We start from the raw sequence: 13,387 nt of genomic DNA on the forward strand, positions 1-13,387 counted from the left end.
CTGGATCTCTTCAGCCTTTGCAAGAGAAGGCTGAGAGGTGATCTTGTGGCTACCTATAAATTCATAAGGGGGGGGGGGGGCAGCAGGGAATAGGAGATACTCTGTTTACTAGGGCACACCCTAGAGTAACTAGGAACAATGGCCACAAAGTGACAGAGAGCAGATTTAGGTTGGACATTACAAAAAACTTCTTCACAGTCAAGGTTGCCAGAACCTGGAAAGGGCATCCTTTCCAAGGGAGGTGGTGCTCTCCCCTACCCTGGGGGTCTTCAAGAGGAGACTGGACAAGCACCTGGCTGGGGTCATCTGACCCCAGCACTCTTTCTTGTGCAGGGCAGGGGGTCAGCCTCGAAGACCTACCGAGGTCCCTTCTGACCCTAACATCTATGAATCTAGGAGAAAGGGCAGGCAAAGTGTCACCTTTGCCCACAGCCTTGGCCAAGCTGTGTCTCTTTTCTGCCAGTGTGTCCCCTGCACACCCCGCACCCCTCCAGCCTGCCTCAAGCTGTTTCACTGAAGCTTTCTTTTCCATGAAGCAGCTTCCCCTTCCCTCTGGAGCCTGGAGAGGATCCTTACATAAATAACGAGCTCTAAGTTCACTCTCTGTTTCCATCTACCTTCCCAACCAGGTGCGAAGAACAGTGGTGGTGTCCAGAGCATCCCTATCCGGTGCCATATGCTTCTGGGTCTGCCCTGGCCTGGTCCATTCCCTTACAACCCCATGGCCCATGCAGGATGTGGCGGGCTCTCCAAGGCCAAGACCTGCAGCCACAGTCACCCTGGGTGGGAGGCATTCCCTCACCTTGTTATCCATGTGATAGTTGCTGGGGTCTCCGAGATGAGGGCTTTCTCCTCAGGAAGCAAGGTGCTAACATGCTTATTAATGGAACCAGTGGTGTGCCTGGGAGGCTTCTTAATGTAAGCTTGAGCAAAACAGTGCCAGGAAGCAGAGGGGACCAGAAAGTGCTCCTCCAGGAGAGCCTAAAGGATGTGGTTCCCTGCAGCATTGTGATGGTGCTGGACTGGGTTCAGCACGCTTCTCCAGCATGCCAGCAAGGCATAGGGGCAGCTGGGTTTGACAGCAGCTCTTGATGGGATCCAGGAACTGACTCCCCCCTACCACAAGCTGAGCCTCCCTCCACAAGCAAGCAGCCTGTCCCCAGCAGCCCGGCTAGCACGTTTCCCTCCATGGAACCAGGTCTCCTCCTGCACAACAGCGAGACCCAGGGGCATCAGTGTGCCGGTGTTCAGGGAAGGTCCTGTTTACCCCTGTGCTGCCCTGCAGGTGCTGGGGCTCAGGGGAGTTGCCTGGCCTGCTGGAGCAGTCGTCACTGTATTAGCCAGCTGAGCAGTAGCAGTCCAGCTCCCCTGCTCAGCTGCCTGTGTGGGGAGCCCAGCCACAGCCGGAGTCCAGTGCACTCCTGAGGCTGAGTCAGGCCAGGAGAGCTAAATATCTGGACAGCAACGACCCTGAGGGGTGGAGGAGTGAGGCCGGGTGTATCTTCTGTCTCCCAAAGCTCAAGAGGCAACAGCATGGGAAGGCCAGGAGGCATGGGGCACAGGCAAAGCAGCAATGGCTACCTCATCCTAAAATGCCCCAACAGCTGCTGTGGGGTGTCTGGCCCTACCTCAGGAATTCATCAGGTGGTACGAGGAGGAGGAGATTATATACCCTTCTAGCAGATCTTTCACATCCGGCAGGCTGTACACACACACGCACGCATGCACAGATGCACACCCATAGAGACAGGGTCCTCCAGCATACACCGTGCATTCACACGATGCAGTTACACACACTCGTTCCAGCTACTATATACACACATGCTGTCATGCTCACTCCCGGTCGCACACAGATACACAAGCCCCCAGAGCCATGCAACCCCCGGCCACATGTGCACGTGTGCACACGCACAGATCTGTGCAGTGACTCAGCTGACCTACCAGCAGCAGCTTGCTTTGCACCTGTTAATTACCTCCCCCTCCACCCCCTCAGCTTCTCTCACCAGGGTCTCACCAGCCTGTGCTTACTCATAATTCATGGAGGGAGGGGAGGGGGCGGGGGGAATCCTCCCACACACACATCAGCTGCTGCACTGAGTGCACAGTGAGCTGGAGAGGCATTCATGCCCCTGGTGCCCTGACAAGAGTGGGGGCTGGGAGACTTATGCCATTAATAGCTGCAGAGGATTAACCCTCCAGGTCCCAGCAGAGAAAGGCAGGCAGCACAGGAACCTCTGCTCTGCCCAGCAGAGCCCCTGTTCTGCCACCGCCCCAGTCTGTGCCTCAGCTTCCCCACTGGCGTCACTGGAGAGTGGGACTGACCCACACCCAAGGCCCACAGATGCGTCCAATGCTGGACGAGATCTCTGTGGGGAAGACCTGAGTGCCTGCTGGGCTGGGCTGCGGCTACTAGGGGACAGTCACAGGCAGACGGCATCTCTCCTAGAGCCCCGGCACCCTACTGGGAAGGCTCACGGTCCTCCTTGGACTCCCATTAGCCCCTTGAATTGTATTCCCTGGTGAGACACACTAACTTTGAGCTGGGCTTTCTCACTAAGTCCCCAACTGCCATCAGCCTTATGAAGCTAATCCCACCTGCCAGGGGGCACAGGCTGGGGAAGAGATGGGTTCAGCACCAGGAGTTTACTGTTTTTCTCCATGGCCCTGTCTCCATCTTGCCTTTCCTCTGCCCACAGACACTGCATTTCCAGGTTATGAGCAGCCTCCGCCACAGGAGTTGATAATATCAAGCCTGCCATGAGCACAGGGATGCCTGCTCTCTTCCCCAGCACTCACTCTGGGAAGCAAATAGTGACCCTCCCTCTACCTTTACCCCAGTGGTGCCAACCTTTGCCACCACCACCTGGGAAGTATGCTGCCCAATAGGATTTTCCTCTTGTCCTGTCAGGGAGTGATACAGGCAAGGACAGCCCAGGACAGTGCACCCTGACATAACCCACCTGAGGGCTGTCTAGCAATAGTGCCAATCAGTTGCACACACTCAGGCACTTTCTCAAACATCCATACACCAGTACAATGGATCCAGATACTCAAGTTTATCTCCTCATGGGCAGATACTCCTGAGCATTTGCGCTCACATGAATGTGCGCTTAGAAAAGGGGACATTACCTGTGGGCCCAAGAGGCTTGCTCTCTGCACATGTGTATCAGTTGGCTCATGTCCAAGGTATGCTACACTTGTGCCTCTCTTTCCATTTCTACCTGCTGTGCCCAGATGTGAGCACCAAAGTAGGATATAGCCAGCCTCCTTGCAAGGAGTAATGCAACAGCATGACCTTGGCTTCTGGAATAAGGTATGTCCATGGCCTGTGACCCATGCTGGCTCATTTCCTCAGAGAAATAGTCATGCATGATGGACTTGCATTCACAGAAATAAGAGGGATGAACTCGGAAAAGGTTCTTACAGGGATGTCACCAACTGGGCTCTTTTCCAAGCTTAGGAAAGCCCTTAGATCAGGGGTCAAAACTTGCAGCCCGTGGGCTGGATTTGGCCTATGTAACCTTTAGATCTGGCCTTCAGCATTTGGCAGCAGGGGGCTCCAGCTGCCTGCAGGTGCAGGTGCTCTCCCCAACCTGCCACAGGGATGAGTGCTGGTGCAGATGTTCCCTCTATATGGCTGTGAAGACAAGTTGTGGCAGTGGCTGGATCCTAGTGCCTGCCCATCCACCTACCTGCCTGTGACCTGGGGCAGGTCATTTCAGCCCACAGCCAGGAAAGACTGCCTACTTCTGCCCTAAATTACAGCCAAGGGCAGGAGCATGTGATCCATTGGGGCATTTCAAGTGACTTCAGCATACAGGGTCTGGTTTCATCAAAATATAACCATCTGACTGGAGACAGGTCTGTTGCATGTCTCTGGATTAGAGTCAGAGGGGAGAGCAATTTGGGGGATGCTGTGGTGGGCATTTGCTATAGATCACAAGACCAGGAGGAAGTGGAGGATGAGGCTTTCCTCAAATAGCTAGTAGAAATTTCCCAATCACAGACCCTGGTTCTCACGGAGGACTTCAATCACCCTGCCATCTGCTGGGAGGGCAATACAGCAATAAGCAGGCAATCCAGGAAGGTTTTGGAGAGTGTTGGGGACAACTTCTTGGTGCAAATGCTGGAGAGGCCAACTAAGGGCTGTGCTCTTCTTGACCTGCTGCTCACAAACAGGGAAGAATTGGTGGGGAATGTAATAGTAGAGGCAACTTGTGCAGCAGCAACCACAAGATGATTGAGTTCAGGATGCTGAGGAAAGGAAGGATGGAAAGCAGCAGAGTAAGGACCCTGGACTTCAGAAAAGCAGACTTTGACTTGCTCAGGGAACTCATGGGCAGGATCCCTTGGGAGGCCAGTCTGAGGGGGAAAGGAGTCCAGGAGAGCTGGTTGTATTTTAAAGAAACTTTACTGAGGGCACAAGAACAACAAACCATCCTGATGCACAGGAAGACTAGCAAGTCTGGCAGAAGACCAGCTTAGCTTATCAGGGAACTCTTCATTGAGTTAAAAAACAAAAAGGAAGCTTAAAAGAAGTGGAAATGTGGACAAACAACTTGGGACGGGTATAAAAATATTGCTCGAGCATGCAGGAATGAAATCAGGAAGTCCAAAGTGCAACTGGAGTTGCAGCTAAAAGGGTAACAAGGAGGGTTTCTACACGTATGTCAGCAACAAGAGAAAGTTCAGGGAAAGTATAAGTCCATTCCTGAATGGGGGAAGCAACCTAGTAACCTAGTAACAGATGATGTGGATGCTGAGGGAGTTGGCTGATGAGACTACAGAAACACTGGCCATTATCTTTGAAAACTTACGGTGTCTGGCAGAAGTCCCAAATAATTGGGAAAGGGCAAATATAATGCCCATCATTAAGAAAGGGAAGAAGAAAAATGTGGGGAACTACAGACTGGCCAACCTCACCTCAGTCCATGAAAAAATCATGGGGCAGGTCCTCGACTCCCTTTCTAAGCACTTGGAGGAGAACAGTCAGCATGGATTCACCAAGGGCAAGTCATGCCTGATCAGCCTGCTTGCCTTTTATGATGAGATGACTGCCTCTGTGGATGCAGGGAGAGCAGTGTACTTAATATACTTTGACTTTAGCAAGGCTTTTGATACAGTCTCCCACAACTTTCTTGCAAGCAAGCTAAGGAAATGTGGGCTGGATGAATGAACTGTGAGGTGGATAGAAAACTGGCTGGATCTTCACACTCAAAAGGTAGAAATCAATGGCTGGATGTCTAGTTGGCAGCCAGTCTCATGTGAAGTGCCCCAGAGGACAGTCCTGGGGCCAGTTTTGTTCAGTGTTTTCATCATCAGCCTGAGAGATGGCACAGAATGCACCATCAGCAAGTTTTCAGGTGATACAAAACTGGGGCGGGGCGGGGGGGAAGAGTAGCTACATTGGAGGATAGGGCTAGGATTCAGAGACCTCGACAAATTGGAGGATTGGGCCAAAAGAAATCTCATGAGGTTCAATAAGGAGAAATGCAAAGTCCTGCACTTAGCATGGAACAAGCCCATCCACTGGTACAGCCTGGGGACTGACTGGCTAAGCAGCAGCTCTGCAGAAAAGGGCCTAGGGGTTACAGTGGACAATAAGGTAAATATGAGCCAGCAGTGTGCCCTTGTTGTGAATAAGGCAAATGACATACTGGGCTGCACTGGTAGGAGTGTTGCCAGCAGATCAAGGGAAGTAATTATTCCCTGCTACTCAGCACCGGTGAGGCCACATCTGGAGTAGTGTGTCCAGTCCCCTGCCCCACCCCCACGACAGAAAGGATGTGGACAAGTTGGAGAGAGTCCAGCAAAGGATAATGATAGGGGTTAGAGGGCTGAGGCACAGGACTTGTGAGGAGAGGCTGAGGGAACCGGGCTCATTTAGTTTGGAGAAGACTGAGAGAGGATTTAATATCAGCCATCAAGTACGTGAAGCGGGGTTTGAAAGTGGATGGAGCTGGACTGTTCTCAGTGGTGGCAGATGACAGAATAAGGAGCAATGGGATCAAGTTGAAGCAAAGAAAGTTCAGTTTAGATATTAGGAAAAACTTGCTCACTAGGACAGTAGTAAGTGGCAGAGGCTGGTTACCACTGGCAGAGGCTGGTTACCCAGCGAGGCTGTGAAATCTCCATCTTTGGAGGTTTTTAAGACCTGGCTGGACAAAGCCTTGGCTGGGATGATCTACCAGCTACCAGCTACCAGCTCTTCAAGCATCTATAGTCTTACTGGGAGCACAGTACAGAGAAGGTCTCCATTCTTATGAGTTAGCAACAGGCAGAACTGCCTCTGACAGCCAAAACACACCCTGGGTTTTCTTACTGCCAGGCTTCCTTTATCCATTAGAAAGGGAACAAGCCAATTTTTTTCTTTTTCTTTGCAGGCCACCCATGGGTTCCCAGTTAAGTTTAGAAGCAGCCGTCTCTCCACCCCAGGCACTCATATAACCCCCAGCTGCACGGGGAGGGCTGGTGGTAAAAGGCAGGGCAGCAGCTGCACAATCATGCCATGGTCATCAGTGATTACATAGCAGAATCAGTGCATCAACTTTAGAAAGGCAAATGCCTCTGCAAAGAAAGGGATGTGAAACTAAGCTCCTCCTCTACCTGCCTTACAGGACCTGGCTTCCGGATTCTGTGTTACCCAGGCAACAGCTGATGACATCTTAAGCACCTTACAGGCAGGCAGGGAAATTCTCTGCTTTAGGTGGTAGGGATGCCATCCACTGTTGCCACGGAAACGCAGAGCCTTGAGTGAAGATCCCCACAGGTAAGGGAAGGTGGAACAGATTTTCAGTTTTATTTTATTGTTTTCATGTTAATTCTCATGGCATTTTGGCTCTTTTCAGATGGGCTGTGGCACCGCTGGGAAGAGGAAGGGCACCTGGCTACTGGCCCATTCTCCCTCCTGCCACCCCTGATCCATCCCTGCGGTGTGATCCCAGCTGTTCACACAGGGAGGATCTGGCAGTGCAACACAATGGCAAGTGAAGCATGGGGCTTCTGGCCTGCTAAGCATCTTTCTTACCTTCGGTGCATGATAGCTGTCCTGGGCTAACCTGCAGCAAGGGCAAGGACAGTCTCTGAACAGTTCTCCATTCATTACATTCACTGCCTGCCTCTTCCTTTAGGTCTCAGTCAATGATGGTGAACATCAGTGTGCTGATCCTCAGTAACTGCTGTCTTGGCAGGAGGAAAGCTCCTTGGCCTTCAGCATCAGCACCTCTTTGCTATAACTGTCACAGTCTCAGGCTTCAAGTTTATTGCACCTTAGGTGGATGTAGCCGTAAAAAGAAGGTGCCCTTGAGTTGCCATCCTATTAAAGATGGTCTCTGCCCTTCCCCCTGATAGTCTCAGAGTGCCTTACAAACCAGCGTAGACATTCCTCAACTTCAGGGAAGTTGCAGTAATTCTCTCCAAAGACAGGGAAAACCGAGTCACTTTCCTCATTTCTCCAGATGCCTCAAATTCACATGACTTCCAGCAGCTCAGCACCCTGTCCTCAACTGAGAAGGAATATGGGACTTGTAACCAACCCCCCTGCCAGAGTGTCACCACTGGAAAGCAATATCTTTTCCCTAAGAAAGCCTTAGCTTACTAATGGTCCAACGCTGCCAGACTGCAGCTGCCAGTGAGCCCAGTACTCTGTTGATGGAAACCTCTGGACACTGCCCTCCTTTGCAGGCTGTGGTTATGCATGGGGTGGTTTAATCCAGGGGTTGGCTACAAAACAGGCGCAAGGTCAAGTGAGAGCAATTCTGTGTCTAGGTGGAACTACAAGAGGAGGGTCCCTTGGAGAAAAAAAAAGACATGGGCACTTCCCACTCCTTCTGAGGAACTTTAGGTCACTGAATCCTGGGGTAAAACTAGCTCTTCCCCATATGTGAGAGATAGCGAAACAGTCTCGGGCTTCCCAAGACAGCTTCAGAAATGCCCCAAGGAGATGGATCAGCAATGGAAGCCACATAAAGCCCAAGAAGGTCCTACAAGGGGAACAAGACACACAGAAGGTGCAGCAGTTTTCCAATCAGAAAATCCTGCAACAAACAGGAACACAACAACCGACACACCCGCTGGGGTCTCCAAGGAACTCAACAGTCAGCCACACAGGGGACCTACAGCTTTACCTGCAATGGCAAAAATTACATCATCTTGAACTTTTCTTAGCAGTTGGCTCGGTGTGCAGCATGGTGAAACCGAGAAGCTGATCTAAGTGAAGCTGTCTCTTTCTGTGTACGGCTGCAACTTGCAGTCTTGCATGGGTTAATAAGGCCGCCTGTAGATACAGCTTGTTCAGACTCTGAAAGATGAGTCTGGCCCCAGAATGAAAATAATTTCAGTCCCTTCACATTGACCCGAACGATAACTGCAAATGCCCGAGTTCAGATGTAGGAGGGGACTTTCTAGAACCAGCATCACCTGAGTTAGTCAGTGATGGGAAGGATGACAAACTGAATGTCACAGCAACTAAGAGAAGACAACTGGACACCAGGTCATCAGGTTTTACTCCTACCTTTGCATCAGGCAAGTTGCTGTGGTACAAATTCTTAAAAGTGGCCACTGATTTTGGGTGGAGCAATATTAAAGTAACTTCAAGAAGAGCACACAAACCCAAAGCACCAAAAGCAGTTTGTATATGTCTCAGGCCTCAAGGGCCATTTTGGAAGGTTTTAAAACCATTCCCAGACTGAAGCAGCCTTGGGATCCACCCTTCCCAGTGTACATTGGTGGCTGGCACCAGTTACTTCAAAGGGAGGTGCAAACACTGTCAGTAGCAGGTAGATGATCTGCCTCTCCCCACCCTCTCGTCTCACAATAAAACACACCCTGGTCTCTTATACCTAGAGAACTAGCTGAAGCTTGAAACACAAGGCGTAGTATCCCTTCCAGATTCCTTCCCTTCAATTTTAACCTTTGTTTTTCTGTACCTGTTTACCTCCTGGTAAAAGTGGAAACAATACCAACACCCAAGAGAAGGTCAATAAATGAATATTTGTAAAGAGCGCTGAGAATCCTGAATGGAAAGTTCTGAATCAGGAATAGGCCTGAGACAAGACACCTTGATCCATATTCATTTCATAGCAGGGGTCTGTGGACCAAGAAATGCATCTTTCCCTAATACTGATGTGAAGTATAGCTCTGAACTCAGACTTCTTATCTTTGGGGGTGGGATCAAAAATTGTTCTTATTGCTTTAGCATTTACATCACAGTAGTACCCAGTATTCACAACAAAGACTGAACACACTCTAACGAGATCATCCAGAGGCTGCCCTGTTAGTTTTACATGGAAGTTGTTAAGTGATGAATGACAACAAAACCCTAACACCTGGATTGTGCCAGTTGCTGTACAGAGAGAGAGACAGTCTTTGCTCTGGAGAGCTTGCAATAAAAATGATATACAAATGTTTAGTAAGGTGATAACACACAAACATATGAACAAGGTGACAATCAATGCAGTTCTACTAGCTTCATGGGTTTTTTTATTATGTGGGGCTGTTTATTTGATTTTCATTTAGTTCAAGTAGAAAAGGGGTTAGTTTAAGTCTGTGTCATTCATGAAATAGAGCCCTAAAGACCTATACAACCTACTAGAGGGTCAGAAATGTGCATGGTGCTCCCTGCAAAAAAGTTACTTACATCTGGCGTGCAACCCACACCAGAAAGGTTTGTCCGGGGTATAAGAAGCACACAGAGTGTCACAGTATAGGACTCAGGAACAGGCAAGGTCAGGGAAGCCAGGATCCCAACTAGAAATAGTGTGACCTGCGGTCAATGAGTGGAACACCAGCCATTGGTGTCATCTGAGGAGGGGCACCAGAATTTTGCCCATTCTGAACTATGGGGCTACCTACCTCCCACAGGGGAGCCCATTGGCCTCCTCCTCTGAAAACCTACTCTCAACAGCTTAGACATTGTTGTCACAGCTGTCTCCGTAACCTCAGCCAGGATTCTGCTTCAAGAGCAAATGGATGGCAAGAAGTGGCCAAACACCACCGCAGACTGCTCTGTGTCTGCTGTTCCAGCAGGAGCTTCAGGGACAAAATTCTGGCCCAGCTAAGCTGAACACAATCTCTTTTCCTTGGCACATCAAGGGATCCCTGCCCCCTGGCCTCACAGGAACTGAAATTTTACATGGATGCATCATGGTCCAAAGTTAAGCCAGGGTGCTGGGCCTGGCCTAGGGCTGCTGTGGGCCAGTGGTAGATGCAAGATCAGGTAGATGCCAATGGCTAGGGACAGACATTCAAAAAGCCTGAGCCTGAATTGATTCAATCTTTGCAGGTTAGTTTAACCTGGATAGACTAAACTGGTTTGTAACCGTACAGACATCCCAAAAATGCTGGCACATGCCTGCAGTGGCTCTGGCTAGAAGCCAGGGAGGGCTAGAGCAGCCCTCCCTTCCTTTCCACAGGGCTCAGCTGAGTTGGGGGGTGGAGGGAGTGGCTGTTCTGATTAGGGATGGGTTCCGCACCCCCCAGGCAGCCCAGCAGGCAGTTGATAACACAGTGCTTATCTCCCCTAACTCAATATTTATTAACCCATTAAGAAAATAAACAGCCTCTCTCCATTAGTTCAAGCTCTTCTTAAACAGCTTTTCCAAGGGAGGGAGGGACGTTACCAGCTACCTGCTGATTAGCTCCAAAGAGCCCTAATCAGACACTGTCTTGTCTGCCTTTGTTCCGTCTCCCACAGCATGGACCATAGCCAGCATGTGGTGTCAGTGTAAGGACTCCCCTATGGGGAAGGGAGAATCCCTGCTTAGCAGGGCGTGGTGAGGGGAGGTGGGAGCAGGGAGAAGTCAGGCAGACGCCAGCAGTCTGCTGGAGCTCCAGCCAGGAAGCAGAAGGGAGGAGCCAGCTCTGCTGTGGAGCAGAGAGCCCAGCCCAGAGAGCATGCCGGGATGCTGGGGGAGTCTGGTTTAACTTAAACCAGCAAGGGGTCTAGGACAGACATTGCATAAATCAGTTTGAGCCAAAGAAGTTAAGTCTGATACTACATGCAACCAGGTTTATCTCAAACCAGTTTTAGGCATTTTCAAATTGGTTTATGTGCACTAAACATTTCTTCTGTTAGAGGTTTAAACCAGTTTCTGATGACCTAAACTAGTTTATGCGTAATGTATGTCTCTAGCCAGTAGGCCTAGCATACCCTAAGGGCTAGAGATTTTACTGCAAACCTAGATAAAACCCCAGGGAAGGCACTTTGGGGAGTCCCTGTGCAGCCACTCTTAAGACCATGTCCTTTGCTGTTGAGCCCAGAGTTGCCTCACTAGCTGCTTTTTGGGTTTGGAGTGTACTAGTGGAAGGGGGTGAGTGGGGCATGCTTGAGGGTGTCCCTGCCAGAACACGCTGGCACTGTGCTGTAACCATACTTAGAATGGTCAGCAGCTGATGACTGCCTCATCTCCAGGGTCAGGAACAGACTGAAAGGTGAGCAGTGCCATCCTGGGGACCAGGAGGAGAGGGATAGGAGAACGAGGGGGTGGACTGGGTATGCTGGGATGGATGAAGACAAGTTTGAGTGTGGGTTGTCAGGATGGTGGAAGTGGTACATGCAGATAGTGGGGTGCATGTAGGAATGAGGGCTGGTGGTATCAAGTTGTGATGAAAAGGATGAAGAAGTGTGTATAAGGAGTGGGTGAATAGTGTTTGTGCGGAAGCTGACTATGTGAGGGGTTGGGGCACAGGCAAAACAAGGGATATGGTGAGTGTGCTAGAGCAGGGGAGGCCAATGTGCAGCATGCATGTCACAAGTGGCATGGGCAGCCTGTGTATGTGGCATGTAGCAGATTGGGGCGGGAACAGGGAACACCGACAGATAGGACTGGGTGCAGAAAATTGGACAATATCAGGCAGGGAGCAGAAAGCTGGGTGCAGAAAGAAGAACATTAGGTTGGGCACGGGTAGAGGATTGGACTCAGGGAGGCACTCAGGGAGGCAGGATTCCCCTGACCTGCCATGGAAAAGGGACTGTGCCAAGGGGAAGGGACACTTTATGGTATGCCTGACCAAAAGGTTGGCCCCCATTATGCTTGAGGATGGGGTGAGTGTGCAAGGGGATGGGGTTAGTGTGAGAGTCTAAGGAGAATGTGCAAAGGGACAGGGTAGGTGTACAAGCAGACAGGGTAAACGTATGAGGGAGTAGGAGTGAGTGTGTTAGGGTCAGTGTGCAGGGGGGTGCAGAAGCCAGGACAATTAGGAAGGGATAGGTTGGCTGGACTGACCAGGTCTGCCCCACCATCCTGCAAGTGACAAGGTCCAACGTGAGGTGGAACATGAGGATGATCCCTTTGCCCTCCATGCAGTAGTTCCAGCCGAGCAGCTGGGATGCTGCTGGGCAGTTTGGATGGAGAGCGAGCAGATCCCTGGGTTAAGCCATCAAACTCTCTCCCACTCTGGATCACCGCCACCTGGCACCAGTATGAGTGGGAATGAAGTTTGCTCAAGTGTCCAGACTCATGGATGGTTTTGGAGATGGCCAGCTTTGCTGGGGAGCCCACAGTGAACCTTTGCCTGTCTAGGGCCCACCTAGCCCTTGTGCCATCCTCTCAACCCCTTCCTACACTCTGCCTAATGCAGCATGGCCAAAGAATGCTCAAAGGGGCAATTACAACCAACCTGCCTGAAACAAAGGGGCAATTCACCTTTACAGCCTGACTCACTACCACGAATCCAACCAGGGGCTCTGCACTGCTGGATGCAAAGCTGCCATGCATGGGTCAGGAGAGAGGCAGTCTCTGTTCAACTAACCCCAGAGACGGGATGTTGGGACTGACCCTGGGAAAGGTCCTGTGCCTTGTTTCTGCCCAGGACTGGCAGGCTGTACAGATGCCCCCACTCCCCAAGCACCTCCTCTCTGGCTCCCACGCACTGCGCTGCTCTTGGACTCTCCCGCTTTGTGACACTGAGTTTTAATTGAATTAGACGCTGCTGCCTGGGCAGAGCAGCCTGCAAACCATCCTCAAATTCCTGGGCAAGACGCCCGATCGCTGTCTGCAATCTGACCCCCCCAAGCCTCCTCCTCCTCCTCCTCCTCCTCAGTGCTGACCTAGAACTGACAAGCCTTCAGCCCCCCAAGCTGCAGAGTGGGGGGGGGTCTGGCTGGGCTGAAAGGAGCTCATTATGCAGACGATTAGGCATGGCGAGCAGAGCAGTGGGAGAGAGTAGCGCCCCAGGGCCGGGAGCCTCTCCCAGCCAGGGTCAGATGTGCAGAGCCGGCCTGACAAACGAGCCTCCTCGCTCGCGCCAGCTTCCTCCACAACAGAATGTACTGAGGGCTTCAGCAGCTCCAGCCAGGGACACAATGTGCTCCCTACTCCAGGGCCTGTTTTTCCTGGCCAGCCTCCTGCTCCACACAAAGGAGAGCAGCCAAGTGCTGTCACTCAAT

The sequence above is a fragment of the Crocodylus porosus genome, unplaced genomic scaffold (assembly GCF_001723895.1).
Source record: "Crocodylus porosus isolate Cpor-Errol unplaced genomic scaffold, CroPor_comp1, whole genome shotgun sequence".
Taxonomy (NCBI): Eukaryota; Metazoa; Chordata; order Crocodylia; family Crocodylidae; genus Crocodylus; species Crocodylus porosus.